This window comes from Chionomys nivalis, chromosome 21 (assembly GCF_950005125.1).
Source record: "Chionomys nivalis chromosome 21, mChiNiv1.1, whole genome shotgun sequence".
Classification (NCBI taxonomy): domain Eukaryota; kingdom Metazoa; phylum Chordata; class Mammalia; order Rodentia; family Cricetidae; genus Chionomys; species Chionomys nivalis.
This window is the reverse complement of record NC_080106.1, coordinates 18618590-18634515: the sequence shown is the minus strand read 5'-3', so window position 1 is coordinate 18634515 and position 15926 is coordinate 18618590.

The window sequence follows — 15926 nt, the reverse complement described above, 5'->3', positions numbered from 1 at the left end:
ACACAACCACGTGAATGTTTAGGAAGAGAGTGGAGCAGTAGCTCAGCCGAGCAATACTCCAGCTGCACTAGGAAAACAGCAGCGCAGCCTGCGCATTCAGACCATGCAGAGTTTAAACGCGAGACGGGACATCAGCTGTCGGTAAGAACATCGGTCCTTCATGTGCCACACTAGCACAGCCATGTGACACATGTATGTCCACCTAGGCAACTCTAGTCAGGATATACGCCCTTTATAGACTCCTGCGGATGTGCGGAATGGTGTGTATGCACACGTGTGATCGTTACAGTGTTGATTAGTATACTGTAACTATTTGAAGATAGTGAAAAAGTGAAAATTTGGCTGAGGAAATGGCTCAGTGAATAAAAGCGCTTGTGTTCCACGTATGTGGGCAGAGTTTGGATCCCCAGCACCCACATAAAGCCAGGTGTGTGTGGCAGCCTGCCTGTAACCCCAGCACTTGAGAGGCAGAGACGAGCTGCTCAATGTAGGTTCGTGAGCTAGGCTGGCTGCATAGGTGAGCTCCAGGCTTGACAAGAGACCCGGACCCAGGGGATAAAGTGGAGAGTGACTATGTCACCCACATCAGCTTCAGGCTTCCACATGCACACACACACACGTGCCCGTATACATGTGAACACATACACACACCAAGTGAAAAACTATGTGAGGAAGTATTTTATCGCCATGTAAAAGAATAAACTACCAGATGCATGCATGAAAAATAAAACTATACTGAGTAGTAAAAGCAAAAGCTGTGTAATAGAAGGTGCCCCCCTCTCTATATATATATTAAATAAAATATATTTAATATATATATTAAAGCAATGCCAAATGTTCTGTGTATTGGTATGCAAACATAAACGTAAACGTTTATTAAGAGATGAAAATAAAATTGAAACATAGCCTTTTTTCCAAGACAGAGTTTCTCTGTGTAGCCCTGACTGTCCTAGAACTCACTCTGTAGGCCAGGCTGGTCTTGAATTCACAGAGATCCACCTGCCTCTATCTCTCAAGTGCTGGGGTTAAAGGCATGCGCCACCACACCCAGATTTGAAGCATAGATTTTAAACAATTTCTCGCAGTTATCTCTAGAGAGCAAAAAAGGAGAACTGGACAGAAGATGGCGAACCTGAAGCTTTAGATTTATCCCTAAAACTTAATTTTTAAAAACTTAAAATACGAATGATTTTTGTATTTTCTTTGTGTATTTCTATATTTAGATGTTCATTCTCCCAAGTTCTAAAACACGGTTTTGAGATCTGTTCCCCCTTCGACTTTCCTACATGTTAATGTTGGTCAGTGAAGAAACAAGAAGCACACAGCTGAAAGCAAACATCATGCTTTGTGACCAAACTGCATAGCCAACCTTTTAAACCTGTATATGTTTAGGTTTTAAAGGCTGGTCTGGTTCTCGCTATGTGTGAAGCACAGGCTGGTCTCGATCTTCCAGCTAAGGCTCCGGAGTGCTGCAGTTTCATTGTGTGGACCATTTTACTGTTGCCCCTTTACTATGTGAATAGGACAATGAAATGGAAGAGTTTTTTTCTGTAAGATCATGACAGAAAACGCCTTCATTTTACCGAAGGCCTAGGGACCAGCTGGCAGTCTGTTAGTCTGCCAGCCTGACATGAAGGATAATGGAGTCAAAGGAAAACCACACTTAGGTTTGTTATGACTCTAATGATAAAGCAATGAAACTATTTAATATCTAATCTTCTTCTTAGATATTACTCGTCTTGAGGCACTGAGCCGTCACACCTCCACCGGACTCTCTGATATTTTCATGATGGCATAGGAGTGTTGTTAGCAGCAGAGCCTGCTTCTCAGCCCTGTGGCGGGTGGCTGGGCACAGCATAGGCTGGTGAGCTCAGTGCTCCCTCCCCGGCCCTGCTCAGCACTGCGTTAACCTGGTACTTCTCAGTGCTCAGCTGTCCCCCAACCCCCGCGGAGGATGCATGTTTAAGAGATTTTCTCTCACACTGTTTTGCCAATGTGATAACTTCTGATCACCAGCTGGGGTTTCTGTGTGTTCTGCAACTTCCTATGGCTCTTCGTTGCGTTTGGGCTTCTCTCTGCTTCCCTCGTATTAGTAATGATTCTGAAATAATGGGAAAGGACTCAATTCAAGCTTCCTGGCAATTTAAATATCACTTTTTATAGTTCTTCTCCTCACATTTCTACAGCATCGCGTCCGCTATTATTAACAGCTTGAGGCGGGCACAGACCAATTTACCTTTATGGATTCCTTGACCCCTAAAAGTCCTCGCCCTGGCTCTGAGCTTTTCAAACAGGAGCCTGCGTCTACTTGCTCTCAACAAAGGCAAGCGACAAGAACGAAGGCAGTCCCTCTCTTTTCCCTGATGGCAGACAGACTGTACAGATTATAAATTTCCGGATCCCTGCCCACTTTTAAGAGTCTGAATGTGAAATCTGCATATTTAGAGGGCACGAGAATTAGCAGACTTGATTTTTAACATGACACCAGGCACACAGAATGAACTTAATGTGAACTTATTAAGATATGAAAATCACCGTGGCTAACATATGAAAAAAAATTCGGATTTCTGTATGAAGACAAAGATGCGCTTCTAACGTTGCATAAATATTAATTTTGTTGGGGATGGCCTCAAATAGTGTTGACTTCCTACTGAATTCAGAAAAAGTATTTAGAGGAGTATTTGACATAGGCTGACTTCCTCTATATTCTCAGCACCAAATGAATGGCTAATTAAATCTGTTATATGAAAACATCATGGCAGATGGTCCTTCCCATTAATGAGTATATAATGAAATAATAAACATGCTGAGGAGCGAGACATGAAAGATTGCAGATCAGTTGTGCGGTGGGTAATTTGTCTCAGGACCCAGAGGTCAACCAATCGGAAAGCTGCCCTGAGAATAAACACCGAATGCACTCTTGCCCCTCCGTCCTGTTGGCCACGTACTAATGCCACAAATGTTACATTCAAATGATTGAGTCCTCCATGCACAGTGTCCCAGAAAAACACTCCATGGTGCACGTGGTGCTGTAAGGGGTAATCTCACTTATAAATACATAGGTAGGAGTTATTACAAACAAAATCGATAGTTTGTTACAATAATACACCATGACCGAGACCTTAGCCTGGTTTTGTACCAGACTTGGCCCAGTTTATAAGGAAAAAGAGACCGTCATCTGTAAGATCTTCTAGGTCGGATGTAGATGTGTCCAGTGAGTTCCTCCAGACTGGCATTGGTCTCTTCTCCTCCATGTCCAACTCTACGTCCTAGCTGCTAGAACTGCTGACCAAAACCGGATCCAGGTCTTCCACCAGATATCCAACAGACACCCAGTAGAGTTGTGCTGTAGGATTCAGTTGTCCAAGGACTTTTTGGCCAATTCTTGCTTTCTCTCTGGCACCTAGTTGTGTCATGTACTCCAGACTCCTCCTTGTTATCTTTAAGAAGGCTCACGTGACTTTTCTCTAACTACACAGCTCCCCTTTCTTCTAAACAACACCCTCAACCGATAGGTTCTTTTCCTGTAATTAAACCATACTTGACAGCGCTGGTTCTCCTGCCTCTCTGAAAAAGCCTGGCAGGGGCATGGACACTCTGCTGTCAAGACTAGACAAAGCATCAAGGTTAAAAAGCAATGCCTAACAATACATGTCTAGAAATGAAATGGGCAGATAACAATATTTTGTTCACAGTGGTGAATAAACACTATGAACTCAGAATAAAAATATAAAGAAAGGCACAGGGTACACACACACACACACACACACACACACACACACTGTAAGATTGGACTGAATGACACATCCAACAATGCCTGTAATTGGAAGGGTGTTTCATATTCTTGGACAGGGAGACCATAAATGGTATTACAGTAATCTTCTCAAATCAAATTCTTGGAAACAAACCCACCCCGTGCACACAGACCACATACAGTGTCAGTGTGAATAAGAGAAAAGCACGTCACCCTGGTGTCACAAGAGACAACTGTGGGAAGATTTGACCAGGATCATAAGAAGGATGACGGACAATCCGTATCAGACACAACTGTTTTATTGTCTTCGCATATAGCAATCAGGTACTACTTTAACAATTTAAAAATATCAGAGGGATTAGAAATATTAAAAACCACAAGAAATTCGCACACCACTTCAGGTTCTTTTATCCCAGATCCTGTTCTGGTACTTAAAAGCTGTGTGACCACCGGGTAAGTTATTCAATCTCTCTGGACCTTATTTCTCTCATAGGTTAAGAGACGTAGGAATAATAATCCTAGTACCTGGTTGGTAGGGTTGTGGAGTAAAATGAGAGCCATTCAAATGCCTAGGGCGTGACTCGGCAAACAGTAAGTCCTCCTTACTGTCATTAATACCTCGGTCTGGGAACTTTCTCCACCTTCCCATACACTGTCAATGCAATTGTACTCTGTTGAATTAAGATGGAGGAAGAAGGAAAAGAAGGGAATTTGATTTAAACACTGCTGCCCCAAAAGGTTGTCACTAACTCATGGGTCAGTGAGCTGTAACCCTGGGTAGTCATTAAAAGGATGTGGAAGGCCAGTGGATGCAAGGTCAAGCAGTGCTTATCTGGAGTGCCCAGAGATTCGGACAGGCGTGTGTGCATGTGTGTGCGTGTGTGTGTATGTGCGTGCGTGTGTATGCGCGTGCGTGTGTGTTCTCAAGTGTTAGCACCAACATGGCTGTGTATAAACAGGAAAGAAACAGCACAATTTAGAATAAATGCACACAGGAGCTGTTTAAAGCCTGCGAAGGCGAGGTCAGGATGCCACATAATAACTTATGTTTTCTGTTCCCAACATAGTCGAGAAAGAAGGGCTGGCGCATGCTCCTTTATGTACCCCCGAGCCCTGCAATTTATTTCACTGTGTTTGATGCTAGCAGGGAAGCACTTATTTATTTAAAATTGCTCAGAACATAGCACAAAGAGCTATTCTGTGGGAATGAGATGTGTCTGTAGTGCAAAAATACCCCCCTCCTGCACTTTTGACACACCATGACCATGTGAAGGCAATCCGAAGCCTCTTTTGTTTCTGGATGCTGCAGGAGGAAATGAAACAATGGCATATGAACGTGGTCCTCAACCTTTTTCTCTATGGGGCACACGCAGCTGACTAATGTTCCCTAGCACAACGCTCCTTTAAATGCAATTCCCAGCACACTGGCCATTACTTCACTCATTCTCTGCCACCCAAGAGAGCATTTCAGGATACGAATGAGTGAGACTGACATTGGAGAGGATAACCTTGGAGACATTCTGTTTTTTAATTAAAAATGTAATGCATGAATATATTCTCATTTGAGAAGAGAAAGACAAAATGGGAACATGCAGGCTATCTGCGCCTTATCCTAGCTCCTGTGTCCACAGAGAGAAGTCTGTGCGCAACGATGTCTTGTGCTAAATTGGTATCTTAATTTACATGCATGTATGTTTATATACACATGTGCTTATATATAAAAATGTGCATATATATTATATAATATATATATATTTCTTGTTGATTTGCCTTTTCCCACTTAGTACCAGTTCATGAGTATATACAGCTCGCTGAACCACAGAAGGTCCTGAAAACTGCACCAGTTTCTATTAGCATCACAAGAGATGGAGCAAATTTTACTCATCCAGAAGCCTTTACCGTGCAGGCTGCTTCTCCTACCTGCTTACTTAACATGGTGGAGTACGCATGGTTAAGGGAAGGGCTACCCATGAGTGAAAGATACAATGGTCTAAATCGTTCGTGTTTCAAGAAATTTCTCCCTGTTTAGCATTGATGAAATCTAACTTATTATATATGTCTTCATTTGTAACTACTGGGTCTTATTACTAAACTAAGGAGGCATTTACGCCTTCTAGCATAACATAGTCTTTTTGGTGACCTCTTCTGATGGTTTTAAAGCTTTGTCATTCACCATGCTAAAGTTTTTTAGTGCAGCGGGAGCTTGGATTTGGAAACCTCACACAGTGTGTGATCCTATATGCTCTAAAGGTATTTAATTCATTTACTGATTTGAAATGTAATTAATTTATTGGGTTGTATGTTAACCTTTTATATATATATATATATATATTCTTTTATTCTGCCAATACCACACTGTTTCAGTTATTAAGGGTTGATAGTATATTTGGATATCTGCTATGGATAACTCTTTTTTACTCATTTAAAAACAATAGTTCTGGAGACTGTGAAGATGTTCTTGGGGAATTAGTTTACCAGGCTCATGTCATTAGTATTTCATTAAAATGTATCAATTGAGTGGGGCTAATTAATACCTGTAAAATACTAAGGGTCTCACCTAGAGAGCACCTTTCTGTCTATAATTTCCAGTAAATGGCAAACATTTTCTTCCATGAAGTTTTTGATGTTTATCTGTTCGCTTGCATTAGTTTGCATCGCTGTTTATAAATGTGGCTATTACATTTTATTTTCTCTTGTCTTGAATCATCAAATTCAGCAAAAAACAAAGCCCACAAAACACAACAAACAACAACAACCACCCAACAGAAACCAGTCCTTCCAGTGACTTAAGGTCAAAGGGCGGTTTTGCTCTCTGAGTTGTCCTTCAGCGACGTATTTCCAGTAATGGCGCATCTGAATTGATTCCTTCATCAGAATGATCTCTGAGACAGGACACATCAAAGTGACTCCCTTTAGCCTTTGCTTTGGGACATTTATTTACTGTGCGGGGGAGGCAATTAGGCCAAGCCCCGAGGCTCATATATGTTCAATCATGCTGGAGCTAAGAAGAACAAAGCCCTTTGGCTGGGATTCCTCCTTCCTCTTTGAATATTCACCTCTGAAGTTTTATTTTGATTTCCTTTTGCTTCAAGCCTTTATTTTTTTTATATAACTGAAGATTTTTATGTTATGTGATATTTTATACACATGGTAAAAGCACATAAAATAACTTGATCACAATTTATAGCTTATTCATTTAATGTGACCCAGGCTCAATAGCTGTTAAGTATTTGCTGTTTGATTCAAGATTCTCTTATTACTGTTTTTTGTGAGTTTTAATTCACTCTTCGGGCAGGCAAAGCACACCCCTCCCTCCCTTACTACGCATTCAGATGCCGGGATGTTTCATTTCCATGCTTTCATATCTCCACGACCCTCTCTAAGCTATGTTTATTGCCACGTGTGCCTTGAACTTTTACACAGCTGGTATCACAATGCATGTGACCTTGGTCGCTTGACATTGTGGGCTTTTGAAATGTGAACCTTTTGACTACGTCAGTTTCTTTTTTTCTGTCCTTGCTTTGACATAGGTCTTTCCACGCAGCCCCAGCTGGCCTGGTACTAGCTATGTAGCATAGGCTGGCTTTAGCTGACCTAGGTGGTCTTCCCACGCAGCCCTACTGGCCCAGTACTATGTAGCCTAGGCTGGCTTTAGCTGACATAGGTCCTTCCAGGCAGTCCTGACTGACCCAGTACTAACTATGTAGCATAGGCTGGCTTTAACATATGCCTAAACTCCTGTCCCTGCTCCTCGAGTGCTAGGGACTTAGATGTACACCTAAGTTACACCTGCATCGGGCTAGTTCTCTTCAGCGGCTCTTGTTTATATTTCATTGGTCAAAAAAACCAACCAAGACAAATGGCTTAACCTAGTAGGCAGGAAACCTGAAGAATGTGGTTTTATTTAAGGCAGTTATAAGACTAATTGATTTTAAAAAGAGAGAACAGTTTCTATAACAAAAAGAGAAGCTAATGGGTTTCAGCTAGTTATCTGCACCCAAGACCTCTGTGATGTTTAGCACAGATTTCCAGAATATGCCTTTCTTACATTAAGGAGTGAGTTTCTTACCTTTTCTCAGTTTACTGAAGTATTTTTAAATTGCATTTAATTGCAGCTGAGTTTTATCAGTTTATTGGCTATCTCTTAAAATAATTTCTTTAAGTTACTTTTGGTGTGTGATTGTTTTACTTGTAAATTTTTTTAAAGTAAAGTTTATAAAATTTTTTAAAAAATTGGCCATATCAATGAATTGCAAGGAGAAGATTACCCCCCATGCCCACCACACACAAAATGACTTTCAGACTGTCTGCTTAATCTGATGCTTTAAACACAATGGATGGAAGTGGCAGGTTGCCTAATGTCAAACTATCCTTGCTTTCCAGATAGAAACTTTAATCAATCAATATTTTGAACCTTGTATCATTTAGAAAGACATTGTTTTCTTCTAAAACAATGCAGAAATTAAACCAGCTCATTCTGTTGTTACCTGTTATTATTGTTTGATTTTGTGAGCAGGATTATGTTAGCTGTCTATAACTAGCGGGGAGCAGAGCTTTCCATCTCTTTGTATTCTGGAACTTTTATATAGGCTACAAGTTATTTAAGTAATTTAGGTATTTAATGCATTTCATCTATGAAATCAGTTGATCTGAAGCATTTTTAAGGGATATGTCTCTGACTACTCTTGTAACTATTTCTAGATGATTCTGTCTCTTGAGTAAACTTTTGCTATATTTTTTACTAGAGGAAAAAAAATCAACCTTATCATTCTTTCATGTTAGATTTTCAAATTTCTTAGCATCATTTCATACTAAGCTCTTAATTTTTCTTTTATTGCTTTGTGCTGCCTGTTTGCATCTCCCTAATGGTTATGTTATTTATGTAATTTATTCTTTTAAATTGACATACAAAGTAATGGGTCTCACTATGACATTTTATTATGTTCATACACTACCATATTTTGCTCTTATTTTTGGTACTAGCCATTTAGAGACCCCCAAAGGTCCCCTGTCCCTCTTACCTCATTGTTGGGAGCAGTGAGACCCCAGATCCTGAATTTCCTGTAATCGCCTGATCTGAGTGCCTACAGCTGCTCTGAGCACGAGACCTTCAGGAGTTCCTGATGGCAGAAGAGTGGTTTCTGGTGGGTTTGGCTGGGGTGTGGCTATCTCTATATAATCTGCCCCTGAACACAATAAAGGCGGCATTCTTGGGGAATTCAAGGATGACCCTTGTCGCTGTCTCTCTGTGTGTGTCAGTCCGTCTCTGTGTCTGCGTCTGTGTTCTCAACCTCCAGTCCCTTGCCCGAAGCTCGCGAACTGGGTGCCAGCGCACAGAACACAGACACGGGGGCGCCGTGCGCTGCACCTCATCCTTCCTCTTTTCTTTCCTGAATTAGCCCTACTGTCTGCCTTCATGGAATGTGTAATTCATTGCCTCTCTTTATCCTTTTTACCTCTCTTAAGATCTCACCCTCCCACTTTAAGGTTCCCTTTCTACTTTCATGCCCTATACATGTGTGCAAGCACTGTGCACGTGTGCATATACACACAACACTCTCACATATATGCTCATATTCAAACACAAACATGCACACACACATATAGGTCCACATACTCACACACACATGCACTCACACTGTCACATACACATATGTATACTCACATGTACATACACATGAGCGCACACACATGTTAACTCTTTTTAAAAGCACAGGTTCCATCTATGAGCAACAACGTGTGGTATTTGTTTTTCTGAGCTTGGCTTCTTCTGCATAACAAAATGATCTCAAGTTTCATCTGCCTCTTATTTTTCTTGCGGGAATTGCCAGCACCATCACAATTCTGTCGACCTTTCAGAGAGCCAGCTAATGGCTGTTGAATCGTTCTTTAGGGATCTTTTTCATTTCTGTATTGTCTGCTTTTAGTTTTCTATCTCTCCCAAATTGGCTTTGTGTTTTTACTCTAGCTTGGTGTAATGTATGTGAAGGTTACTGTGGCAGACACCCTGACTGGTTATTCATACTCGTTCTTCTTTTCCTAGCTCACATGCAGCTCTAGTGGCTGAGGTTCCTAGACACCCAATTTCCCAGATATTCATGGAGCTAAGTATGCATGTGCTCCAGATATAAAAACGTGTGTAGAGGAAAACTAAGAAAGATACTGCTATTGTTCAAAAAGCAGAGAAGCACACAGCAACTTGCCTGTAAGATATACTGGCACAATAATGGCATAAAGTTGTGGGAGTAACCAACCATTTTGTGATCGGATTTAAGACCTATTCTATGAGATGAACCCCATATTAGGCCGGGCGGTGGTGGTGCACGCCTTTAATCCCAGCATTTGGGAGGCAGAGGCAGGCGGATCTCTGTGAGTTCGAGACCAGCCTGGTCTACAAGAGCTAGTTCCAGGACAGGCTCCAAAACCACAGAGAAACCCTGTCTCAAAAAACCAAAAAAAAAAAAAAAAAAAAAAAAAACCAAACAAACCATATTAGACACTGCTTAAGTGGCCAAGAACCTTAAACAGGGGCCCACATAAAGACTACTATTATTATTCTGCTAAAGGAACATAGCAATAGGATACCTCCTAATGAAATGTGGCCCTACCAATAGACCAAATGTCTTTCATCAGATAAGCTTATTCTTTCACTAGACACTAACTAACATAGAGACCCAGAAACAGACTATGTACAAGAGAGTGAGAGACTTTGGGATACCTCAGTCCTAAACTGGCTGTCTTCATCCAACTTCTCTCCTCAAGGCTGAGGGAGTTATACAGAAAAAGAGACAGAAAGATTGTAAGAGCAACTGATGATAGACGACTCCAGGACAACTGTCTTTTAGAGATATGTACATCTAACAAGATCGATGTACATATGAACTCACAGAGACTGCCAGAACACACAATGCCTGTACAGGTTCTAGTTCAGCACTGAGGAAATAGACATGGGGTCCCACCATAACCAAGAGGCTCTCTGCAATTTACACCTGCTGGTCAAGGAAAAATCAGTTCCTCCCATGGAGCCACACTGGGTATATCCACTGCACTTCAGACTCCATGCCTGGGTGTAGTCAGCCAACACAAAGGAATTCAATCATATTTTTGTAGATGTTTTATCTCATTTTGATTCGTTTCCTCTTTTTTTAAAATTTTTGGTCTTATTGGTCTTTTGTTTGCTTATTTTTATTTCCGTTTTGTAGGTTTATTGTTGGGAGCAGTGAGACCCCAGATCCTGAATTTCTTGTAATCCCCTGATCTGAGTGCCTACAGCTGCTCTGAGCACGAGACCTTCAGGAGTTCCTGATGGCAGGAGAGTGGTTTCTGGTGGGTTTGGCTGGGGCGTGGCTATCTATATAATCTGCCCCTGAACACAATAAAGGGGGCATTCTTGGGGAATTCAAGGATGACCCGTGTCACTGTCTCTCTGTCTGTGTGTGTTTGTGTATTTTAACCTCCAGCCCCCTTGCCCGAAGCTCGGAAACTGGGTGCCAGCGCACAGAGCGCAGACATGGGGGCGTGGTGCGTATGGCAGTTTATCTCTCTGTGTGTGTTTTTTGTGTTTTAACAGAAGAGAGAACAAGAACATAAAATTGAGACAATGAGGGGGTAGGGAGGATCTGGGAGGAATTAGGGGAGAGGAAAACATGATCAAAATATATAATTTTTTTTTCAATTGAAATGAAGACTCAGCCTGGGAGTGGGACATGTCATTTGTGCCCACATTCAGGAAGGGAGACTGGGAAGTGCAATGAGCTGTGCAGATGGCCAGTACTCTGTCACTACGCATCTGAGAGTGGCTCAGAGGGCAATCTCAAACACATAACTTGTATCTCTTCCCATATTCTGTGACAGAACAGAAAACCCCAAATTCCTCAAGCACAAGACTGAAATCTATGATCTTTAAAGGGTAGGATACTCTTATCTGATTAACAAAGAAACAGAGCAACAGTTAATCTTTAAGCGTTAAAGTCCAGATCCAGGTAAACAGTGACCGAATGGTGTCATTACCAACCTGAGGCAATAATGCTATCTCTATTTCTCTAAGGAAAAATACCCAGCCACATGCATATCCATGGGATAGGAGAAAGGGCAGATGGAGGCCTACATGAGACAGGCTTCTCAATTTCACTATTAAATCATATATAGTAGGATCTACATTAATTTACTCACAGGTGGCCTTAATTGGCAGTGTCATATAAACTATTAGCGTTGATTTATTACAATCGTATCCACTAAAACTGATGCATAACTAATGACAGGCATATAGTCAAATAACAGAATGCTGCTATGCATTCAGATATAGAAGAATACTGCTTTAATATCTTTATAGTAAGTATTTTCTGAATATATGGTGCTTTAACATATAAGTATGAACAGGGGAGTTAATCGTGTTTGCTGTCCAAGGGCTTTTAGGTTTAGACAGAGAATAAACATGGACCCATTTATAGTCCACAGAGCACAAAGTATGTCATCTGGCTGGTGCCGACGTGTTGATCCTCCCTGTTTTGTTTCGGTGACTTGAGTGCATCCAGCGCAATGGCATAAATATGAGGCGACAGGGAGGAGGCCGTCTGACGAGCGCAGGCGCGGGCAAGGATGGCCTTGTTAGAGGGACAATTGTCACAGCATGTCTCACCGCAAGGGTGAGTGCTTGGCAAGCCTGCTTGTTTTGGAGATGAAGAGACATGGCAGGCTGAGGGTCTGCAGGAGACTCTAAGGCAGACCTAGCTTTCCTCAGTCCCTGAGGTGGTACAGCACTAGTTGGCTCGCTTTCGTCATCAAAGCAACTGGTAGTTCCTAACTTACTCTCCCTCACCCTACTAACTTACTCTGCCTCACCCTATCAAACCCTGGCACCCTTTTCTAGTATAATAATATATTCATATTTATATTATATATGCCAATCTTCAGGCATGATTCCCAACCTCTGGATGCTCTGTTCTCACACTCTTTCTCATAGAATTAACTTCTCCTTTCTTTCCTAAAATCCTGTGGCAGCGCCTGCACCCACTTTGCTGGAGGCTGATGTAATAACTCACTGTGGACGTGAAGCCTTCACTCGGTGGATATCATTTGTAGGAAGGAAAAAAACCCAATATTCTTAGTTTCAAATATGTCAACTTGACACAAACTAGAATCATTTGAGAAGAAGAAACCTCAGTTGAGAAACTGCCCCCATCAGATTGACCTGTGGGTGAGTCTGTGGCATTTTCATGATTGATGATTGATGTGGGAGGGCCCAGCTCACTGTGGGTGGCACCGCCCCTGGGCTGGTGGTCTTGGATGCTTTCAGAAAGCTTGCTGAGCTAGGCATGAGGAGAAAGCCAATGCACAGCCTTTCTCCATGGTTCTGCTTGAGTTTCCTGCCCTGATTTGCCTCAGTGAGCACAGTTACCTGAAGGTGTGAGCTGAAATAAACCCTTTCCTCTCCAAGTTGCTTTCGGTCCTGGTGTTTGTCACAGCGATAGACACCTGACTAAGATGATGCAGCTCCACAGAAGGTGGTGTGCAAACTCACTGTAACCAGTCTCCCTTGCAATTTCACGCCCAATGAAAGATCCCGAAACAGAGCTGCTCATCATCTGAAGAAAGCACAGACTGGGTGAAGGAAGATAGCTCACAGGGCAAAGGTACTGGCGCCAGTGGCTGTGGCTGAAACGGGGGAGTTGCTGATTTTTTTTTGTTTTTTTTTTTGTTTTTTTTTTTCCAAGCTGGTTCTTCTAAACTAAAATAGGTATTTAGATACTGAACTCAAGGCCCCCAAAGAAATTCAAATTAGTACCATGTCAGGCTGCAGCATTTTCAAAAATCATCTCCGAGTATTTCCAGTAGAATATTCCATTTTCTACAATAGTCTTGAAATGCTTAAACTGCACAACACTGTGCTATGGGGAACATTTTAAAAGCATAATACCAGTACCTCCAACACCGGGGTGTAGGAGGGGGCCGCTTGTTTGTCCTGGCCACCTAGAACCAAAATAATCACATAGAAACTATATTATTTAAAACACTGCTTGGCTCACTAGCTCTAACTTCTTATTGGCTGACTCTTACATCTAAATTTAACCAATTTCTAGTAATCTGTGTATCGCCATGTGGCTTTGGCTTACTGGCAAGATTCCAATTGGCGTCTGTCTCTGGTAGGGCTACACGGCTTCTCTCTGACTCTGCCCTTCTTTCAGCATTCAGTTTAGTTTTCCCCACCTAGCTCTGTTCCCCTATAGCTTGCTTTAGGCCCAAAGCAGTTCCTTTATTAACCAATAATATTCACAACATACAGAAGGGAATCCACATCATTGGGCTGACTGGGAAGCATAGTGGTAAGAGTGTGGCAGGAATTCAGAGCCAAGAGATAGACTGTACAGAATAAAGGCTTTGGAAAAGAAGCATAGCTTCAGTCAGGCCTTGAGGGGCAGATAAGACCTGCTATGTGGAGTGGAAGGAGCCGAGCTGATGTTCAGGTAGAAATTCTGGTACACTGGTGCTGGCTGCTGTGGTTGGCCGCTGTTCCATTTGAATTCATCCTCAATGGTTGTTGTACCTGTCGCCCTAGAGGGCATTCCTGGACACAGATGCAAACTTGGCTACTATGAGGTCAGGGAGCAGTTCAACCCACCTAGGTCTTCCAAACATTGACAAAATGCCACCATACCCAACTACTCTCTCTCTCTCTCTCTTTTTTTTATTTTAAGGACTTTATTCTTTTTCTGTTCTCTCCCAAACCTACATATATTTTAAAACACACGCCAAACCATTTAGAGGTTTTTGTTTGTTTTTCATCTGAATCTATCTATACTGTATAACTCTTTTTTCTGACCACATGAGTCTTCAATTTGCTAAGCAATATGGCTAGGATTAGAGCCATGACTTCGACGGATCCAGTCCATTCCTTAGCTTTCTGAGAGTCCAGTCTCATGGCGGAGGTACTGGCCGGAGCCATGTTTATTGCCACAACTCTTTGGCATTTCAAGGTCCCTGACACCACCAAGAAGCATGCTGTCAGCAATTCATAAAACCATTTAAGCGTTTTGTGGCAGGACCTCTTAAAAGAGCTGCAAAGTTTTGCAGTTAAATCTGTTGGCCAACACATACTGATACCAGGGTCTTTCTGTTCTGTAGTTTTATATTTCAGCAGTGCTGAGGATCAAACCACCAGAGCTTCTGTGTATGCTAGGCAAGTGCTCTACCACTGAGTCACACCTCAAGCCCAATGTCAGTTGCAGACTTCATTGCTGTATAGACATAAGCGTCAGGTGGACAAAGCCACTCAGGGGCCCAGAAGATGGCCACGGTCATGTGCAGAATGGAACCTATACCGTCACTTAGAACTCAGTTCTCAGCACAAACTTCGGAGTAATCTCATCAAGAAAAAGCAGGACCAGTCTGGCTTCTCTAGCAGGTACTTTTGCCCTTTCACCTTTGAAGGGAAGTAGCCTCAGGGACATGAAACCAATTGTCAGCAGTGATTTGCTACAATATTGAATACACATCTCAATACCCTCATAGATAGAGAAGAAGGGTCTTATTTATCAACACTTTCCTTTAGGTCAGCAGACACTCGGGGAACAATTAGACTGTTTATAAAGCCTTGGTACCTGGAATAGTACAAAGTCAATTTAAGAACTATATTGAATATGTGAGCTTTTTCCAAATTGTCATTCACTGTTATGACAAGCTATTAAAGGAGCTATTGTAGAGACTGAAGGAGCAGCTGATTTCAAAACAGTAAATCAAGCCTTGGTCAAGAGTGCTGATGAAAAGAGAACAGGATTCTTGCTGTGTTTATGAGTGGCTCAAGACAGCTTTAATACACATCAATCTCAGGTAGGCAGCCTGCTCGGGTCTACGCCCCCGACTCTCAGCGTGACCTTTAGTGAGTCACCAGAAGGCTTCCAGGCTCCATTACTCAGCCGAAAACAAAGGCAAGGAGAAAACCCTCATTGAAAAACAGGCACTGCATCGCTAATGAGATTTCCTGGGGAAATAAATTCTTCACCTCTACAGCCCCCCTCCTCCCTGACAGCTCCTACTCTAGACTACAGTGACCCACATACTCAAGAGAAGGTGAACAGAGTGGAGCGTCTGAGGCTCCTGGCTGTGTTACCCTCCCAGCTTCAGAAGCGGTTATCAGGAAAAACTCCCTTCTTGCTTGAATCGGGAATTCTGTGGA